General features: G+C 44.6%; 1 pseudogene; it reads left to right on the forward strand.

Annotated features, from left to right (window-relative positions):
- Positions 1-22502, forward strand: part of LOC139377089 (signal peptide peptidase-like 2B) — a 52606-nt pseudogene that overhangs the window by 21923 nt on the left and 8181 nt on the right.

The following is a 22502-nucleotide window of genomic DNA, read 5'->3' on the forward strand; positions in this document are numbered from 1 at the left end:
CAGAATGATAACTCATAAACTCATAAAAATGAGTGTGCTACATGACATTTATCATGAAGTCACCCAGGTGTCCCACACAAGTAGCCCAAATGTACCCAAGTGGCGAAGTTATACATTTAGAATGGAATAACTATATACAAAATACCAAAATGGTATTCTAACACACCCCCCCCAAAAAATTGAGAAAAACATGAAAAAATATATATACATTTAAAAAAACAACACTTTCAATATTTGGAAGACCCTCAGTCCTCTACACAATATTGTGCTGCTGATGCCAGGTGCCATAGCAGTCTCTTTCTGCTGTAAAGCAGAGGGCACCAAGCATGTGGTGCAGGTGATGGGGGACTTCATTTTGCAAAGACGACAGCGACTCCTCCATGCTGTGCCCTTTTGGCCCTGAGGCACATCCATGCCTGCATAAATACATTTGGGCAGATGAACACCACTTGTGGCAGGAGCAGAAGGGACAGAGGTAGAGGGGCCAGAACGTGGTGCAGTGGTGCTGTAGCCAGCAAGCTCCTTGATGAGGTAGGTATAATAAATATATATATATTTATTATACCTGTTGATACAGGGCTCATATGTGACACTATTCTAACTGAACATTTTCTTTCACAGTGACACTGACTTCCGGTACAAGGTGTCCATCCCCCACTGAAGCTGGTTCATCCAGCCGGACACCTGTTGTCTCAGCGCTACTGGGGCATGGAGTGCAAAAAATGTCCCCATATATATATATGAGAGAGTACAGGGAACATTAGGTTGAATATATTATTATAGACCTGCTAGATCTACTGTCTCATTTATATTATGACAGACCAGCTAGATCTACTGTCTTTATTATATTACAACAGACCAGCTGTATCTACTGTCTCCATTTCACTTTGGCCATTGTTGTGGGCCTGCCCTCCCCTCAACAGCCTCAAATAGGCTATTTCATGTGGGGGTGGGGTGGGGTGGAGCGGCAGACACGCATCTCGGCCATGCTCCCTCTAATCCACAATATGTGTGTATATACACACACAAACATAGGCTATGGGTCATACACATACATACAAACATAGGCTATGGGTCATACATACATACAAACATACCCCCACCCACAATGTATAGCCAACGTGTACTTTACCCGTATAGCCAACGTGTACACATTTCATTACATTTTTATATATTGCTACAAAAAAAAAAAAAATCACAAATAATATTTTATATTATTAATTTCAAACAACGGCATTAGCATGAGAAGAACTTACCAGTCCAAAACGATGTCCTCTCCGTTCAAAAAATATTCCTCCTTTTGGGAATCAAAGCTATGCTAGCTAAATGAATCATCCTCCAACAAGGATTTTCTTCCAAAATTGTGTGTACATCTGTATATCTAGACTTAGATTTAGCTTTCCCTGACTTAGTCGCCATACTGATTGATATATAAACAGCTGAAGATGCGCTTTACAAAAAAAGTGCTGTGCGCAACATGCGCGGCTCCTTCCAGTATGAATAGTTAAATCTAGAATTGGCTTCCTATTTCGCAACAAAGCATCCTTCACTCATGCTGCCAAACATACCCTTGTAAAACTGACCATCCTACCAATCCTCGACTTTGGCGATGTCATTTACAAAATAGCCTCCAATACCCTACTCAACAAATTGGATGCAGTCTATCACAGTGCAATCCGTTTTGTCACCAAAGCCCCATATACTACCCACCATTGCGACCTGTACGCTCTCGTTGGCTGGCCCTCGCTTCATACTCGTCGCCAAACCCACTGGCTCCATGTCATCTACAAGACCCTGCTAGGTAAAGTCCCCCCTTATCTCAGCTCGCTGGTCACCATTGCATCTCCCACCTGTAGCACACGCTCCAGCAGGTATATCTCTCTAGTCACCCCCAAAACCAATTCTTTCTTTGGCCGCCTCTCCTTCCATTTCTCTGCTGCCAATGACTGGAACAAACTACAAAAATCTCTGAAACTGGAAACACTTATCTCCCTCACTAGCTTTAAGCACCAACTGTCAAAGCAGCTCACAGATTACTGCACCTGTACATAACCCACCTATAATTTAGCCCAAACAACTACCTCTTTCCCTACTGTATTTAATTTATTTATTTATTTTGCTCCTTTGCACCCCCATTATTTTAATTTCTACTTTGCACATTCTCCCATTGCAAATCTACCATTCCAGTGTTTTACTTGCTATATTGTATCTACTTTGCCACCATGGCCTTTTTGCCTTTACCTCCCTTATCTCACCTCATTTGCTCACATCGTATATAGACTTGTTTATACTGTATTATTGACTGTATGTTTGTTTTACTCCATGTGTAACTCTGTGTCGTTGTATGTGTCGAACTGCTTTGCTTTATCTTGGCCAGGTCGCAATTGTAAATGAGAACTTGTTCTCAACTTGCCTACCTGGTTAAATAAAGGTGAAATAAATAAATAAATAAATGAATCATCAATGGTGAATGACCCTCTTTACGCCGGAGTTTACTACATGGGTTGGTCTTCCAACACATAACCATTACATATTGCCGTTTACCTCAGCACATGGCTATCGACCAAGCTAGATTTCAAGACGATCAGTGGTCATTGGGTTAAAATACAGTCAATCAACGAAACAGCGGTCATATCATTGGCGCACAATGATGTCATTACTTGTTGTCTTCAAATCGCTTTCTTTCAGTCAATACGTCCCGCGAAATGACCCATCATATTTGGTTGTGTTACAAACAACCAGTTGATTGCAATGAAACCAAACATGACTGGAAAAGTCACGTTTAGTGTGTGTATTTACATCAAATGTGTCATCGAAAATTGAATGAGACGGAATTCACGACACAAGCGGTTCACAAAATGTTTCGTGTTAGGCTGTAAACATTTATTTTATCAAACAAAAGATAATTAATTGTGTAACAATGAGCATTGTGATTGCAAACAGAGGAAGATTGTCAAAGGTAAACAATTTATTTTATCGCAATTTGTGATTTTGTAACGTTTGTGCTGGTTGAAATAGTTTTGTTTTATGGGGCTCTGTCCTCAGATAATCGCATCGTATTCTTTCGCAGTAAATCCTTTTTTAAATCTGACAACGCAGTTGGATTAGCAAGACTCTAGGCTTTCGAAACATGTGAGACACTTGTATTTGCATGAATGTTTAATATGACTATTTATGTAGCGATCACCGTATGTTTTCGAATTTAACCCCGCTAACGGGTTCGGTGCGCATAGAGGTTAACAGACGCCGCTGTTATATCCTGCCGGTACATCGTATAACCAGCCAGCTGTATGTTGATATTGTCGTCATTCAGCCACGACTCCGTGATGCATAGGATGTTAGTTTTCAATGTCCCTTTGGTAGTTTAATCTTCCCAATAACTCGTCCATTTTATTGTCCAAAGATTGCATGTTTGCGAGCAGATTTGAGGGGAGTGGGGGTTTATTCGATCGCTGCCTACTCCTCAGAAGGCAGCCTCCGGCCTCTCTTTCTCCACCACTTCACGCAGATCACTGGGGTAGGGGCCTGTTCCTGAGGGAGCCGTATATCCTCCGCCTCGGGCTCATCAGAGTCGTGAAAGAAGAAAAATTATTCTGCTAGTCCGTGGGGGGTAATCGCAGTCCTAATGTCTAGAAGTTATTTTCAGTCATAAGAGACAGTAGTGGCAGCCATTATGTACAAAAATAGTAAAGAAGTTACAAACAACGCAGATAAACTAACAAAAAACACAATCGGTTGGGGGCATGTAAAACGTCTGCCTTCTGCTTCGGTGCCATTTTAATTTAGAATGGAAAATTTATGTGTTTATGCATTAGTGTATCTTACCGAATCGCATCGATTCGTTCTCTAATCAAACCGAATTGTTTCAAATTAAAATGGATCGTTCCTGTATCGTATTAGAGCCCATGTATAGAGTCAGATGCACATCCCTAGTTATCATCTCTGGGGAAAACCCACCCAAGACAGTTTAATCTTGTCCGATGTTATTCCATTGAATTGCAGTCTGAAGACTCATTCTACTGTGTGTGGAGGCAGTGTCATAGGGCAAGGCTGAGTGAATCCTTGTGTTGTCTGAAGAGACATTCTATGTGGAGTGGAGGGCATGGCTATGTGACTGATGTTGTCATTTAGAGTGACTCAGTAGTGATGTTGACCAGAGAGAAAGAGCCAGCTACACTGCAAGGCTGAGTGGCCATTGCTGGGGTGGCGGAGAGAGAGGGCTTGACTGAAATTCGGCATCCCAGGGGCATCCTCCCTCCCTCACGTGTCCCTGTTGTGTCCCTTTGCAGGCGCTACATGAAGCACAAGCGTGACGACAGCGCGGAGAAGCAGGATGAGGAGACGGTGGATGTGACGCCCATCATGATCTCTGTGTTTGTGGTCATGTGCTGCTCGATGCTCGTGCTGCTCTACTTCTTTTACGACCACCTGGGTACACACCGAGATATACACCTGTAGCTGTCGTTATCTCTACCTGTAGCGTTCTGTCTCTCTCTCTCTTTGTCTGTCTGTCCGCCTCCCTCAGCCTTTCTCCATGTCTCTCTTTCTCTCTACCTGTTTTTGCAGATGTCAGTTAAAAAATAGGTAATTACATTATAATAAGCTAGTTGAAATACACTGCCCTTCCTGCAGGGGTTAAAGTTTTCTGTCACAGAGAAAATGACTGGCATTGGTCAAACTCAGTTTAATACATGTACAAGATTTAATCCTCTTTCCCTAAAAGCATGATGGTCATGCCTTTTTTTTACATGAAAGGGGAGGTTAACTTCACCCCACAGACAATCGATCTGAGTTCTACATACCTTTTTTTGTTTGTTGCTTTAGCCACAGCCTCCTGTTCATTTCTCTGTGTGTGTGTGTATATAGTGTGTATGCTAATCCTCGCGCTCTCTGTCGGTTTAGTGTATATCATTATTGGGATATTCTGTCTGGCCTCATCTGTTGGCCTCTACAACTGTCTCTGGCCCTTTGTGAGGAGACTCCCCTTTGGCAAGTGCAGGTGAGAGACTTATCAAATAAACCTAACAAAGATATGTTCATAATCACAGATTAAGGGGTACCCAATCAAGCTAACACAAATCACAAGAAGAGTAGGCCTATTCAATCAACCAATCAAAAACACAAACTGAATCAATGCAAATAGTTTACTCTTCTCTAACTATTGTTGGTTTTTACTTTTTCCAACTTCTAATTTATTCCTGGTTTGTTGTGTGTGTATATAGGATCCCAGAGAACAACCTTCCCTACTGCCACAAGAGGCCTCAGGTCCGCATGCTGCTGCTGTCATCCTTCTGCATCGGAGTCAGTGTTATCTGGGGCGTGTTCCGCAACGAAGACCAGTGAGTTTCTGTGGGCGTGTGATCAAATCAAATCGAACTTTGCCACATGCGCCGAATACAACAGGTGCTGACCTTACCGTGAAATGCTTACTTACAAGACCTTAACCAACAGTGCAGTTCAAGTACAGTTTTTACAATGTTTTTTTTTACAAGAACAATATTTACCAAATAAATTTAAAAAATCTAAAAAGTAACACAATAAAATAACAATAACGAGGCTATATACGGGGTACCAGTAACGAGTCAGTGTGCAGGGGTACAGGTTAGTTGAGGTAATTTATACATGTAGGTAGCTGTCATGTACTGTCATGTTGTGTCTTGTTTCTGTCTTTTCCCTTCACCCTGTCTCCCTCTGCTGGTCGTTGTTAGGTTACCTTTTCTCCCCCTCTTTCCCCCAGCTGTGCCTTGTCTCCTCCTAACTACCTCGTCACCCCTTTTCCCACCTGTTCCCTTTTTCCCTCTGATTAGTCCTCTATATCTCTCTCTGTTTCTGCTCCTGTCTTTGTCGGATTCTTGTTTGTGTTGTTCATGCCTGAACCAGACTATCGTCATGTTTGCTGCAACCTTGTCCTGTCCTGTCGGAACCTGCCGGTCCATCTGAGCCTACGTTTTGTTTTGTTATTAAAGAAGCTCTGTTTACGTTAATTCGCTTTTGGGTCCTCATTCACGCACCGTAACAGAAGAATCCGACCAAGAATGGACCCAGCGACTTCGGATCCTCTCCACTCAGCCGTCGAGATCCAGGGAGCGATGCTAGGCAGACACAAGCAGGAATTGTCTGCTGCTCGACATGCCGTTGAGACCCTGGCCACCCAAGTCTCCAACCTCACAGAACAGGTTCACCATCTCCGCCTCGATCCACCGGCCACTTCCAGGGCTTTCGAATCTCCGGAGCCCAGAATCAATAACCCGCCGTGTTACTCTGGGGAGCCCACTGAATGCCGCTCGTTCCTCACCCAGTGTGATATTGTGTTTTCTCTCCAGCCCAACACTTACTCCAGGAGCACTGCTCGTGTCGCCTACGTCATATCTCTCCTTACTGGACGGGCTCGTGAGTGGGGCACGGCAATCTGGGAGGCAAGGGCTGAGTGTACTAACCAGTATCAGGACTTTAAGGAGGAGATGATACGGGTTTTTGATCGATCTGTTTTTGGGGAGGAGGCTTCCAGGGCCCTGTCTTCCCTATGTCAGGGTAATCGATCCATAACAGACTACTCTATTGAGTTTCGCACTCTTGCTGCCTCCAGTGGCTGGAACGAGCCGGCTTTGCTCGCTCGTTTTCTGGAGGGTCTCCGCGCAGAGGTAAAGGATGAGATTCTCTCCCGGGAGGTTCCTTCCAGCGTGGATTCCTTGATTGAACTCGCTATTCGCATTGAGCGACGGGTTGATCTTCGTCACCGAGCTCGTGGAAAGGAGCTCGCGTTCTCCGTTGCCCCCCTCTCCGCATCACTACCATCTTCCTCTGCCGGCTCGGGTGCTGAGCCTATGCAGCTGGGAGGTATCCGCATCTCGACTAAGGAGAGGGAACGGAGAATCACCAACCGCCTCTGTCTCTATTGCGGTTCTGCTGGTCATTTTGTCACTTCATGTCCAGTAAAAGCCAGAGCTCATCAGTAAGCGGAGGGCTACTGGTGAGCGCTACTACTCCTGTCTCTCCTTCAAGATCCTGCACTACCTTGTCGGTCCATCTACGCTGGACCGGTTCGTCAGCTTCCTGCAGTGCCTTAATAGACTCTGGGGCGGAGGGCTGTTTTATGGACGAGACCTGGGCTCGGGAACATGACATTCCTCTCAGACAGTTAAGGGAGTCCACGGCCTTGTTCGCCCTGGATGGTAGTCCTCTCCCCAGGATTCAGCGTGAGACGCTACCTTTAACCCTCACTGTTTCTGGTAATCATAGCGAAACCATTTCTTTTTTAATTTTTCGTTCACCTTTTACACCTGTTGTTTTGGGCCATCCCTGGCTAGTTTGTCATAATCCTTCCATTAATTGGTCTAGTAATTCTATCCTCTCCTGGAACGTCTCTTGTCATGTGAAATGTTTAATGTCTGCTATCCCTCCTGTTTCCTCTGTCTCTTCTTCACAGGAGGAGCCTGGTGATTTGACAGGGGTGCCGGAGGAATATCACGATCTGCGCACGGTGTTCAGTCGGTCCAGGGCCACCTCTCTTCCTCCACACCGGTCGTATGATTGTAGTATTGATCTCCTTCCGGGAACCACTCCCCCCCGGGGTAGACTATACTCTCTGTCGGCTCCCGAACGTAAGGCTCTCGAAGATTATTTGTCTGTAGCTCTTGCCGCCGGTACCATAGTCCCCTCCTCCTCTCCCGCCGGAGCGGGGTTTTTTTTTGTTAAGAAGAAGGACGGGTCCCTGCGCCCCTGCATAGATTATCGAGGGCTGAATGACATAACAGTGAAGAATCGTTATCCGCTTCCTCTTATGTCTTCAGCCTTCGAGATCCTGCAGGGAGCCAGGTTTTTCACTAAGTTGGACCTTCGTAACGCTTACCATCTCGTGCGCATCAGGGAGGGGGACGAGTGGAAGACGGCGTTTAACACTCCGTTAGGGCACTTTGAATACCGGGTTCTTCCTTTCGGCCTCGCTAACGCTCCAGCTGTCTTTCAGGCATTAGTCAATGATGTCCTGAGAGACATGCTGAACATCTTTGTTTTCGTTTACCTTGACGATATCCTGATTTTTTCACCGTCACTCCAGATTCATGTTCAGCACGTTCGACGTGTCCTCCAGCGCCTTTTAGAGAATTGTCTTTTTGTGAAGGCTGAGAAGTGCTCTTTTCATGCCTCCTCCGTCACATTTCTCGGTTCTGTTATTTCCGCTGAAGGCATTAAGATGGATCCCGCTAAGGTCCAAGCTGTCATTGATTGGCCCGTCCCTAAGTCACGCGTCGAGTTGCAGCGCTTTCTCGGCTTCGCGAACTTCTATCGTCGTTTCATCCGTAATTTCGGTCAGGTGGCAGCCCCTCTCACAGCCCTTACTTCTGTCAAGACGTGCTTTAAGTGGTCCGTTTCCGCCCAGGGAGCTTTTGATCTCCTCAAGAATCGTTTTACATCCGCACCTATCCTTGTTACACCTGACGTCTCTAGACAGTTCATTGTCGAGGTTGACGCGTCAGAGGTGGGCGTGGGAGCCATTCTTTCTCAGCGCTCCTTCTCTGACGACAAGGTCCACCCTTGCGCGTATTTTTCTCATCGCCTGTCGCCGTCGGAACGTAACTATGATGTGGGAAACCGCGAACTGCTCGCCATCCGCTTAGCCCTAGGCGAATGGCGACAGTGGTTGGAGGGGGCGACCGTTCCTTTTGTCGTTTGGACTGACCATAGGAACCTTGAGTACATCCGTTCTGCCAAACGACTTAATGCGCGTCAGGCGCGCTGGGCGCTGTTTTTCGCTCGTTTCGAGTTCGTGATTTCCTATCGTCCGGGCTCTAAGAACACCAAGCCTGATGCTTTATCTCGTCTCTTCAGTTCTTCAGTAGCCTCCACTGACCCCGAGGGGATTCTCCCTGAGGGGCGTGTTGTCGGGGTGACTGTCTGGGGAATTGAGAGGCAGGTAAAGCAAGCACTCACTCAAACTCCGTCGCCGCGCGCTTGTCCCAGGAACCTTCTTTTCGTTCCCGTTCCTACTCGTCTGGCCGTTCTTCAGTGGGCTCACTCTGCCAAGTTAGCCGGCCACCCTGGCGTTCGGGGTACGCTTGCTTCCATTCGCCAGCGCTTTTGGTGGCCCACCCGGGAGCATGACACGCGTCGCTTCGTGGCTGCTTGTTCGGTCTGCGCGCAGACTAAGTCCGGTAACTCTCCTCCTGCCGGCCGTCTCAGGCCGCTTCCCATTCCCTCTCGACCGTGGTCTCACATCGCCTTAGATTTTGTCACCGGACTGCCTTCGTCAGCGGGGAAGACTGTTATTCTTACGGTTGTCGACAGGTTCTCTAAGGCGGCTCATTTTATTCCCCTTGCTAAGCTTCCTTCTGCTAAAGAGACGGCACAAATCATCATCGAGAATGTTTTCAGAATTCATGGCCTTCCGTCAGACGTCGTTTCGGACAGAGGTCCGCAATTCACGTCTCAATTTTGGAGGGAGTTTTGCCGTTTGATTGGGGCTTCCGTCAGTCTCTCTTCCGGCTTTCACCCCCAGTCTAACGGTCAAGCAGAACGGGCCAATCAGACTATTGGTCGCATCTTACGCAGTCTTTCTTTTCGCAACCCTGCGTCTTGGTCAGAACAGCTCCCCTGGGCAGAATACGCCCACAACTCGCTTCCTTCGTCTGCGACCGGGCTATCTCCTTTTCAGAGTAGCCTCGGGTACCAGCCTCCGCTGTTCTCATCTCAGTTCGCCGAGTCCAGCGTCCCCTCCGCTCAGGCTTTTGTCCAACGTTGCGAGCGCACCTGGAAGAGGGTCAGGTCTGCACTTTGCCGTTATAGGGCGCAGACTGTGAGGGCTGCTAATAAGCGTAGAACTAAGAGTCCTAGATATTGTCGCGGTCAGAGAGTTTGGCTCTCCACTCAGAACCTTCCCCTTAAGACCACTTCTCGCAAGTTGACCCCGCGATTCATTGGTCCGTTCCGTATTTCTCGGATCATTAATCCTGTCGCAGTTCGACTTCTTCTTCCGCGATATCTTCGTCGCGTCCACCCGGTCTTCCATGTCTCCTGTGTCAAGCCCGTTCTTCGCGCCCCCGCTCGTCTTCCCCCCCCCCCATCCTTGTCGAGGGCGCACCCATCTACAGGGTCCGTAGGATTTTGGACATGCGTCCTCGGGGCCGTGGTCATCAGTACCTAGTAGATTGGGAGGGGTACGGTCCTGAGGAGAGGAGTTGGGTTCCCTCTCGGGACGTGCTGGACCGTGCGCTGATCGATGATTTCCTCCGTTGCCGCCAGGTTTCCTCCTCGAGTGCGCCAGGAGGCGCTCGGTGAGTGGGGGGGTACTGTCATGTACTGTCATGTTGTGTCTTGTTTCTGTCTTTTCCCTTCACCCTGTCTCCCTCTGCTGGTCGTTGTTAGGTTACCTTTTCTCCCCCTCTTTCCCCCAGCTGTGCCTTGTCTCCTCCTAACTACCTCGTCACCCCTTTTCCCACCTGTTCCCTTTTTCCCTCTGATTAGTCCTCTATATCTCTCTCTGTTTCTGCTCCTGTCTTTGTCGGATTCTTGTTTGTGTTGTTCATGCCTGAACCAGACTATCGTCATGTTTGCTGCAACCTTGTCCTGTCCTGTCGGAACCTGCCGGTCCATCTGAGCCTACGTTTTGTTTTGTTATTAAAGAAGCTCTGTTTACGTTAATTCGCTTTTGGGTCCTCATTCACGCACCGTAACAGTAGCTGTGAAGTGGCTATGCATAGATAATAAACAGCGAGTAGCAGCAGTGTACAAAACAAATGAAGGGGCGTCAATGTAAATAGTCCAGTGGCTATTTGATTAATTGTTTGTCAGTCTTATGGCTTAGGGGTAGAAGCTGTTAAGGAGCCTTTTGGTCCTAGACTTTGTGCTTGCCTGGAGTCCATGACAATTTTATGGGCTTTCCTTTGACATATTATATAGGTCCTGGATGGCAGGAAGCTTGGCCCCAGTGATGTACTGGGCAATACGCACTACCCTCTGTAGCGCCTTACAGTCAGATGGCGAGCAGTTGCCATACCAGGCAGTGATGCAACCGGTCAGGATGCTCTTGATAGTGCAGCTGTATAACTTTTTGAGTATCTGGGGACCCATGCCAAATCTTTTCAGCATCCTGAGGGGGAAAAGGTGTTGTCGTGCCCTCTTCACGGCTGTCTTGATGTGTTTGGACCATGCTAGTTTGTTGGTGATGTGGACACCAAGGAACTTTTAAACTCTCTACCCGCACCACTACAGCCCTGTTGATGTTAATGAGGGCCTGTTCGGCCCTTCTTTTCCTGTAGTCCACGATCAGCTCCTTTGTCTTGCTCACATTGAGGAAGAGGTTGTCGTCCTGGCGCCACACTGCCAGTTCGCTGACCTCCATATAGGCTCTCATCGTTGTCAGTGGTCAGGCCTACCACTGTTGTGTAGTTAGCAAACTCAATGATGGTGATGGAGTCGTGCTTGGTCACGCAGTCGTCGGAGAACAGGGAGTACAGGACGGGACTAAGTACACACCCCGGGGGGGCCCCAGTGTTGAGGATCAGTGTGGCAGACATGTTGTTACCTACCCTTACCACCTGGGGGCGGAAGTCTAGGATCCAGTTAGAGGGAGGGGTTTAGTCCCAGGGTCCTTAGCTTAGTGATAAGATTTGAGGGCACTATGGTGTTGAACGCTGAGCTGTAGTCATTGAAAAGCATTCTCACATAGGTGTTCCTTTTGTACAGGTGGGAAAGGGCAGTGTGGAGTGCGATTGAGATTGCGTCATCTGTGTATCTGTTGAGAATTGGAGTGGGTCTAGGGTTTCCGGGAGGATGCTGTTGATGTGAGCCATGACCAGCCTTTCAAAGCACTTCATGCTACCGCCATGAGTGCCACGGGGAGGTAATCATTTAGGCAGGTTACCTTCACTTCTTTGGGCACAGAGACTATGCTGGTCTGTTAGAAACATGTAGGTTTTACAGACTCGGTCAGGGAGAGTTTGAAAATGTCAGTGAAGACACTTGCCAGTTGGTCCACGTATGCTTTGAGTACACGTCCTGGTAATCCGTTTGGACCCGTGGCTTTGAATGTGGACCTGTTTAAAGGGTCTTTCTCACATCCATCGTCTACAGAGTTTCAGAAATCCTGGTTAGAGGATTCCCGGATTTCCTGCTTATTCTCTCCTTATTCTGGGAATCTTCCAGCCGTCTCACTGGTTAACTATGCTAGAGGGATGAGTAACATTGCCTGAGACCTGAAGAGTGGCTTCAGCCTTTTGCTCCCAGATATAATGAATGCAGCTCAGTAGGCTAATATAGTCTTCTTGAGGTGTTTGTGTCAGGGTTTCTGTTTAAAAAAAAAAAAAATAATAATAATTGAACCTTTATTTAACTAAGCAAGTCAGTTAAGAACACATTCTTATTTACAATGACGGTCTACCGCAAATGGCCTCATGCGGGGACGGGGGCCTGGGATTAAACATTTAAAATACATACAATATACATACAATATAGATATGACAAAACACATCACAACAAGAGAGATAACACTACATAAAGAGAGACTTAAGACGACAACACAGCATGGTAGCAACATAACAACATGGTAGCAGCACAAAACATGGTACAAACATTATTGGGCACAGACAACAGCACAAAGGGAAAGAAGGTAGAGACAACAAAACTTCACACAAAACAGCCACAACTGTCAGTAAGAGTGTCCATGATTGAGTCTTTGAATGAAGAGATTGAGATAACTGTCCAGTTTGAGTGTTTGTTGCAGCTCATTCCAGTCGCTAGCTGCAGCGAACTGAAAAGAAGAGCGACCCAGTGATGTGTGTGCTTTGGGGACCTTTAGCAGAATGTGACTGGCAGAACAGTTGTATGTGGAGGATGAGGGCTGCAGTAGATATCTCAGATAGGGGGGAGTGAGGCCTAAGAGGGTTTTATAAATAAGCATCAACCAGTGGGTCTGTATACAGAGATGACCAGTTTACAAAGGAGTATAGAGTGCAGTGATGTGTCCTATAAGGAGCATTGGTGGCAAATCTGATGGCTGAATGGTAAAGAACATCTAGCCGCTCGAGAGCACTCTTACCTGCCAATCTATAAATGATGTTACCATAATCTAGCATGGGTAGGATGGTAATCTGAATCAGGGTTAGTTTGGCAGCTGGGGTGAAAGAGGAGTGATTACAATAGAGGAAACCAAGTCTAGATTGAACTTTAGCACCGTCTAGCCATACACCCAAGTACTTGTATGAGGTGACTACTTCAAGCTCTAAACCCTCAGAGGTAGTAATAACACCTGTGGGAGGGGGGCATTCTTCTTACCAAACCACATGACCTTTGTTTTGGAGGCGTTCAGAACAAGGTTTAGGGTAGAGAAAGTTTGTTGGACACTAAGAAAGCTTTGTTGTCCAGCATTTAACCCAAACCCCGGAGAGGGGCCAGCTGAGTATAAGGCTGTACCATCAGCATATAAATGGAAAAGAGAGCTTCCTACTGCCTGAGCTATGTTGTTGATGTAAATTGAGAAGACCGTGGGGCCTAGGATCGAGCCTTGTGGTACCCCCTTAGTGACAGGCAGTGGCTGAGACAGCAAATTTTGTGACTTTATACACTGCACTCTTTGACTTAGTTAGCCATCCAGGCCAAAGACCCCTCAAAGACACCAATACTCCTTAGCCGGCCCACAAAAATTGAATGGTCTAAAGCTTTGGCCAAGACAATAAAAATAGCAGCACAACATTGCTTAGAATCAAGGGCAATTGTGACATCATTGAGGACCTATAAGGTTGCAGTGACACATCTATAACCTGAGCGGAGGCCAGATTGCATACCCGAGAGAATACTGTAGACATCAAGAAAGCCAGTCAGTTGATTATTGACAAGTTTTTCCAACACTTTTGATAAACAGGGCAAAATAAAAACAGTTTAATGCTTAAAACCAGCAAATCAAATTGTTTGGGGAAAGACCAAGCACTGAAGGTGATCATTGGTAAAGATTGCCATTCCCCCACCTTTGGAAGATCTGCCTTGCCGAAAAGGTTATAACCAGAAAGGTTAATATCGGTATTCAAAACTCTTCCTTCACCACGTCTCAGTAATGACCAACACATCTGGATTGTTGCTGTGAACCCACACTTTCAAATGATCCATTTTAGGTAATAAGCTTCTAGTGTTAACGTGCAGAAAACCTAGGCTTTTACGAGAGCAGAGATCAGTGAAGCAGAGCACAAATCAGAATGGGGGCTAGCAACAGATGGGCCAGGGTGTTCATGCACATTTCCAGATATCATCAACAGTAATACAATCAAGGCACGGCATAGGACAGGGAGAGCTCAGCAGTGCTGATTTATGACATCAATGTGCATCAGATGGCAACAAGATCATATTGTACAGCAATTTCATCAGGTAACATGAATACAAAGCTGGTGAGAGGTGGTTAGCATAGGATGGGAGGCCAAAAGTATGTGTAACCAATAGAGAGGCAGAGTCCCAAGTGTGGGGAAAAAACATACTCGGTCCCACGGTTGGGTAAAGAAAGTTTGTAGTCAACAAGGTATGCAGGAGTCATGAGGCAAGTAGCAAAACGTACAATATATTTTTTTGTATACTTATTATAATTATTATAATACTTATTATATATTATTATTATTATAATACTTATTTTCCACCATAATTTGCAAATAAATTCATTAAAAATCCTACTATGTGATTTTCTGGCTTTTTTTCTAATTTTATCTGTCATAGTTGAAGTGTACCTATGATGAAAATTACAGGCCTCTCTCATCTTTTTAAGTGGGAGAACTTGCAAAATTGGTGGCTGACTAAATACTTTTTTGCCCCACTGTACATACATGAAAGGGGAGGTTAACTTGGCCCAAGACAATCAATCTGAGATTGACTTAAATTTCAGTCATATTTTTTATTTATTTTTATTTTCCTGTAATATGAAGTAAAACATTCAGGTTTCACACAATTTGGTAAATGTTTTCAAAATGCTTACTTTCTCCAGCTCACGTTGTAAAGTGTGACTCGCTGAAGCCTTCCTACTGTTGCCTATGTGCTTCAATTACCAGTTGAGTAATAAGAAGAGCAGCTCTTTTAATCGTAAACATCGGATCTGTTTTTAACATGAGATTTCATTTAGAATTGTTGCGCAATGATTGGGCTTATAAAAGCACGTTTCTCTCCAGCAGCAACAGGAGATGTAGCTGCAGCTCTCGCACTCTCTGATTTTCTGTTTAAAATAGGCTCTGTATCTGTATGCTATGTGCGTGTGATGATTAAGAATCATAACGACTAATGAAAATACACGCGCGCCAATTTAATTCAACTAAGTTATGCAAATAAACCCATAGACTGATAAGCATGACCGGTCAAATATACTTTAGATGCGAAAGAAACGCACACCTATTTAGGCGATTTGCTGGCTAGCTGAGTGGAACGCTTAACAAATAAATAAAGGAGAGCCGCACATTCTAGGAGCTCATATGCAAAAATGTTGTGTCCAACGTTTCAACAGACAAGCTGTCCTCATCAGGGTATAATGACGAACACTGCGGGGTGACTCATTTTATATAGTGTCAAAAGACACACACAGGTGTCTGTAATCATGGCCGGGTGTGGCCTGATATCATTGATTCATTCTCATATATTAAAATAGCATACAAAAATATAAATGGATAGCATACGATCATAGATACAATTTGGCTACATAAGCCTACAAACATTTACAATAGCAAAATCACAAGAATGGCTTCAGATCAAAGTCTACGTTGAGACCGAAGGGAGCAAGGGCCTTTAAATTAAAGATCCAGGTAGCCTCTCATTTTAATAATAAAATGGCGAGGTCACTCCCTCCTAGCGAGGATGACATGTTCAATGCCAATATAACATAGAGACGAAATCGAGTGGTTTGCTTCCAAAAAGTGGGCCGCAACTGGGTAAGTCGAGTATTTGCACCTTATGGTGCTACGATGCTCCGAGATACGTACTTTTAATTCGCGCTTTGTTTTACCCACATCATTTTTATCACAAGGACAAGTTATAAGATAAATAACTGCCTTAGTGGAGCACGTAATAACACCTTTAGATTGGGATCTGTTTCCCTGTTTGGGGGTGTTTGAAGGATCTACATCTATAAGGACCATTGCATTGAGCACAGCCATTACAGTTGTAGTTTCCATCCAGTAGGGGCGCAATACACGTTGTGCAGGGATATCTTGGGGTGGTAAATCAGAGTTTACCAATTGATCTCTGAGGTTTCTGCCCCGCGATAATACGACCGATGTCCGAAAACACATTACCGATAGCGGGTAGTTAAAATGCAAGAATGCTTCTTTTTGCGAGACTGACCCATGGCTCGTTTTGTTTAGAATTTTCTCAATGGCAGTATTAATCTGACCACTTTTGTACCCCCTCTCCTTGAATTTTCTTTGTGTCTCAACCATATTTCTGTCAATCTGATTTGTTTTTTACAAATTCTTTTGATTTTACAGAATTGGCTGTAGTGCAGACTGTTTTTCAAGGGAAGTAGGTGACTATCAGCCCACAACAAACTGTTACGATCAGTAGGTTTCCTGTAAAGATCAGTGTATAGAACACTTCACAAAAGATATAGAACACTTCACTTCAGAAAAGATCAGAAGATCAAGAAAACTGATTTGACGTGTATCAAATTAAATAGTAAATCTCAAATGTTCAGAAAAGCATGGAACGCCTGGAGCTGTTTTGCATCACACGTCCATAGAACAAAAATAATATCAATATACCATTTCCAAATAATGAGGTTAGGCAAGAAAACATTTTTGAGAAGATTGAAAATAGACTGTTTCTCCATGTAACCCACATACAAATTAGCATAGTGAGGAGCCATGGGGGATCCCATAGCAGTACGGTCAAATATACTTGTCATCAACTGGTATTTTCATGAACCGAATAGTTGAAAAAGCTGTATTTTGCTATGGGATTTTTTTATTCTTATGGACAATTGGCTGGCGGCAATTTTATTTGTCGTTTTTTATGTATTTTATCGGCCAAAAGCCAGCATTTTTTTTTTTTTTAACTAGGCAAGTCAGTTAAGAAGACATTCTTGCTTACAATGATGGCCTACCGGGGAACAGTGGGTTAACTGCCTTGTTCAGGGGCAGAACAACAGATTTTTACCTTGTCAGCTCGGGGATTCAATCAAGCAACCTTTCGGTTACTGGCCCAATGCTCTAACCACCAGGGTACCTGCACCCCCAAAATGATTATTTTTATATGTGTGTGTGTATGTCCCCTCACCTAGGTGGGCGTGGGTGTTACAGGATGTCCTGGGCATAGCCTTTTGTCTCTACATGCTCAAGACTATCAGACTGCCCACATTTAAGGTGGGTACACCTGTATAGAGATCCTATAATAAGATTACTTTCTATGTTTTTCTATGGGTAAACCAGCATAGATGGAGCTCTATAATGTACTGACCATAGAAGTAGAATCATTAGTATGGATATCCCCATTCAAGTTGTTAGTTTCTACATTATGGTTCAATAACCCAGACAGATATCAAAGAAAGCTCAAGCTAGATTCATTCACCGCACTGGGTGTTGTAGCTTCCAAGACCAGATACAACGTTACAAGCACATATTTATAACCTCCGACTAGGCCGCCCATCCCAAACAGTACCAGTCAAAAGTTTGGACACACTTACTCATTCAAGGGGTTATCTTTATTTTTACTATTTTCTACATTGTAGAATAATTGTGAAGACATCAAAACTATGAAATAAAACATATGGAATCATGTAGTAACCCCCAAAAATGATTTTAGATTCTTCAATGTAGCCACCCTTTGCCTTGATGACAGCTTTGCACACGCTTGGCTTTCTCTCAACCAGCTTCACCCGGAATGCTTTTCCAACAGTCTTGAAGAACTTCCCACATATGCTGAGCACTTGTTGGCTGCTTTTCCTTCACTCTGCGGTCCAACTCATCCCAAACCATCTCAATTAGGTTGAGGTCCGATGATTGTGGAGGCCAGGTCATCTGATTCAGCACTGATGCAGCACATCTGATGCAGCACTCTCCTTCTTGGTCAAATAGGCCTTACACAGCCTGGAGGTGTGTTGGGTCATTGTCCTTTTGAAAAACAAATTATCGTCCACTAAGCGCAAACCAGGTGGGATGGCTTATCGCTGCAGAATGCTGTGGTAGCCATGCTGGTTAAGTGTATCTTGAATTCTAAATACATCCCCAACAGTGTCACCAGTAAAGCACCCCCACACCATCACATGTCCTCCTCCATGCTTCACGGTGGGAACCACACATGCGGAGATCATCCGTTCACCTACTCTGCGTCTCACAAAGACATGGTGGTTGGAACCTAAAATCTCAAATTTGGACTCATCAGACCAAAGGACAGATTTCCACCGGTCTCATGTCCATTGCTAATTTTGCTTGGCCCAATCAAGTCTCTTCTTCTTGTTGGTGACCTTTTAGTAGTGGTTTCTTTGCAGCAATTCGACCATGAAGACCTGATTCACGCAATCTCCTCTGAACAGTTGATTTTGAGATGTCTGTTACTTAAACTCTAAATCATTTATTTGGGCTGCAATTTCTGAGGCTGAGGTATCTGGGTCTTCCTTTTATGTGGCGGTCCTCATGAGAGCCAGTTTCATCATAGCGCTTGATGGTTTTTGCGACTGCACTTGAAGAAACTTTCAAAATTCTTGATATTTTCCGGATTGACTGACCTTCATGTCTTTAAGTAATGATGGACTTATTTCTCATTTCTCTTTGCTTATTTAAGCTGTTCTTGCCATAATATGGACTTGATCTTTCCCCAAATAGGGCTATCTTCTCTATACCCCCCCTACCTTGTCACAACACAACTGACTGGCTCAAACGCAATAAGAAGGAAAGAAATTTCACAGATTAACTTTTAACAAGGCACACCTTTTTAATTGAAATGCATTCCAGGTGTCTAACTCATGAAGCTGGTTGAGAGAATGCCAAAAGTGTGCAAAGCTGTCAAGGCAAAGGGTGCCTACTTTGAAGAATCTCAAATATAATATATTTTTTGATTGGTTTAACACTTTTCTGGTTAATAGATGATTCCATATGTGTTATTTCATAGTTTTGATGTCTTCACTATTATGTTACAATGTAGAAGAAAAAAAGAGAAAAAAAACTTGAATAAGTAGGTGTGTCCAAACCTTGGACTGGTACTGTATGTGTATGTAATGTGCTATATATTTATCTTAAGAGTATATAATGGTATAAAACAGTAAAGATATAAGACACGGTTATAGATTGTAATTACTGTTCTATCAGCTCTATCGCCAGACACTTGGCTCTTATTCAAACCTTATGGAATGAGGCCCTCAGAGACAGGCTTTTGTACTTTTTCTCTGCCCAAATACAATGCCCACAGATCATTCCATCTAACCCATAACACAATTACTACTGCTAGGCTAATTATACAATTGTGTTAAAATAGGCTTAAGTCCGTATCCAACTAAGTCGATCGGTCTGTCGTGGATTGTAATTGGGACTATTTTTAAATGGATTTTATGTCTATGGGACTGACCACATTTAATAACTAACTAGGGTCACGAGTTGTACTGATGATCATGCATGTGTGTTAATGACCATGACTTTCCTAACCACAACTCGGGGCTCTATGACACTCAATGGCCTGTGTATCTAACCATGGGCATGAAAATACATATTAATGTCTTCTTCCATGTTCTTTCTTCCAGGCCTGCACCATGCTGTTGGTGACCCTGTTTGTCTACGATATTTTCTTTGTATTTATTACACCTCTCTTTACCAAGGTATGTCAGTCATTCATGGTTGAGCCCAACTTTTCAATAAGAAATAATGATACATTTTCATTCTAAAACGCTTTTTGTTACAGGACGAACTTAAAGAACTATAACTTGCTAGATCAACCATACATTAAGCCACTACCATGTTTCCTGTGTTTCTGTCTTCAGAGTGGTGAGAGTATAATGGTGGAGGTTGCGGCTGGTCCCTCTGACTCCTCCACACATGAAAAGGTACCAGTTGGCATCATTAATCAATCGGTCAATCAATTGATTTTATGTTTTGTTGTTCATTTGGCGTCACAAGTTATTTTTTCACTTGAACCGGTGTAGTAATAGAAGTAAGAAATAATGTACTAATCTATGCTCGCTGTCCTTCCTGTCCTTTCTCCAGCTTCCGACAGGTGTCTTTTATACTGATAACAAGTTCAAACAGGTGCCATTAATACAGGTAACGAGTGGAGGACAGAGGAGCCTCTTAAAGAAGTTACAGGTCTGTGAGAGCCAGAAATCTTGCTTGTTTGTAGGTGACCAAATACTTATTTTCCACCATAATTTGCAAATAAATTCATTAAATATCCTACAATGTGATTTTCTGGATTTTTTTCCCTAATTTTGTCTGTCATAGTTGAAGTGTACCTATGATGAAAATTACAGGCCTCTCATCTTTTTAAGTGAGAGAACTTGCACAATTGGTGGCTGACTAAATACTTTTTTGCCCCACTGTATATATATCTCTTTCCTAATTTGGGTGACGTCCTACTTCTCTCTAAGCATTACATCTTTATTGCTAGGCAGGAAATTAAGTGATGCGGGCCATAAACTGTTCCTTCTCCCTTAACGTGCCTTGACCTCGGCCCCCTTCCTCACTAAACCACATCTCTCCACTCTTATTAGTCCCTGCCACATGTGATTGCCCTCCACCATATACATTCCTCCTACAGATAACCATTATCTTCTGGTGTTGACGCTAGACTATAGCACTCAATATTTCAATAGGATACCTGATAAATTAACACTATTACAAGTTTAGGAGTCAGAACCCAGAATCCATCAGCACTCACATCTGTAGCCATGAAAGGCTTTGAAAGGCTGGTCATGGCTCACATCAACACCACCATCCCAGATACCCTGGACCCACTCCAATTCGCATTACGCCCCAACAGATCCACAGATGATGCAATCTCTATTACACTCCAGACTGCCCTCTCCCACCTGGATAAGAGGAGTGTTGTTCATTGACTACAGCTCAACGTTCAACACCATAATCCCCTCCAAGCTCATCACTAATCTCAGGACCCTGGGACTGAACACCTCACTCTGCAACTGGATCCTAGACTTCCCGATGGGCTGCCACCAGGTGTTGAGGGTGGGCAACAACATATCCGCCTCGCTGACACTGAACATGGGGGCCCCTCTGGGGTGTGTGCTTAGTCCCCTCCTGTATTCTCTGTTAACCCACAACTGCGTGGCCACACACGACTCCAACACTATCATCAAGGCGTTGAGGGTCGCCCCCAGGTGATAAGGGTAGGCAGCAACACATCTGCCATGCTGATCCTCAACACGGGGCCCCCTCAGATGTGCGTGCTTAGTTCCCTCCTGTACTCCCTGTTCACCCACGACTGTGTGGCCAAACATGACTCCAACACCATCATTAAGTTTGCTGACGATACTCCAGTGGTAGGCCTGGTCACCGACAATGATGAGACAGCCTGTAGGGAGGAGGTCAGAGACCTGGCAGTGTGGTGCTTGGACAACAACCTCTCCCTCAATGTGAGCAAGACAAAGGAGCTGATTGTGGACTACAGGAAAGGGCGGGCTGAGCAGGCCACAATTAAGATTGACGGGGCTGTAGTGGAGCGGGTCTAGAGTTTAAAAGTTCCTTGGTGTCCACATCACCAATGAACTATCATGGTCCAAACACACTAAGACAGTCATGAAGAGGGCACGACAACACTTTTTCCCCCTCAGGAGACTGAAAAGATTTGTCATGGGTCCCCAGATCCTCAAAGTTCTACAGCTGCACCATCAAGAGCATCCTGACCGGTTGCATCACCACCTGGTGTGGCAACTGCTCGGCATCTGACCGTAAGGCGCTACAGAGGGTAATGCGTACGGCCCAGTACATCACTGGGGCTTCCTACTATCCAGGACCTATACACTAGGCGGTGTCAGAGGAGGGCCCAAAAAATTGTCAAAAACACCAGTCACCCAAGTTATAGACTGTTCTCTCTGCTACTGGATGGCAAGTGGTACCGGAGCGCCAACTCTAGGACCAAAAGCCTCCTTAACAGCTTCTACCCTCAAACCATAAAGACTGCTGAACAATTCATCAAATGGCCACCCAGACTATTTACATTGCACCAACTCCTTTGACTCATCACATACGCTGCTGCTACTGCTTATTATCTATCCTAGTCTAGCCTAGTCACTTTACATCCTACCTATATGTACACTGAACAAAAATATAAACGTAACATGTAAAATGTTGGTCCCATGTTTCATGAGCTGAAATAAAACATTCCAGAAATGTTCCGTATGCACTTAAAGCTTATTTCTTTCATTTTGTGCTCAAATTTGTTTACATCCTTATTAGTGAGCATGTTTCTTTTGCCAAGATAATCCATCCACATGACAGGTGTGGCATTTCAAGAAGCTGACTAAACAGAATGATCATTACACAGGTGCACCTTGTGCTGGGGACAATAAAAGGCTACTCTAAAATGCACACAACACAATGCCACAGATGTCT

This window comes from Oncorhynchus clarkii, chromosome 20 (genome assembly GCF_045791955.1).
Source record: "Oncorhynchus clarkii lewisi isolate Uvic-CL-2024 chromosome 20, UVic_Ocla_1.0, whole genome shotgun sequence".
Taxonomy (NCBI): Eukaryota; Metazoa; Chordata; class Actinopteri; order Salmoniformes; family Salmonidae; genus Oncorhynchus; species Oncorhynchus clarkii.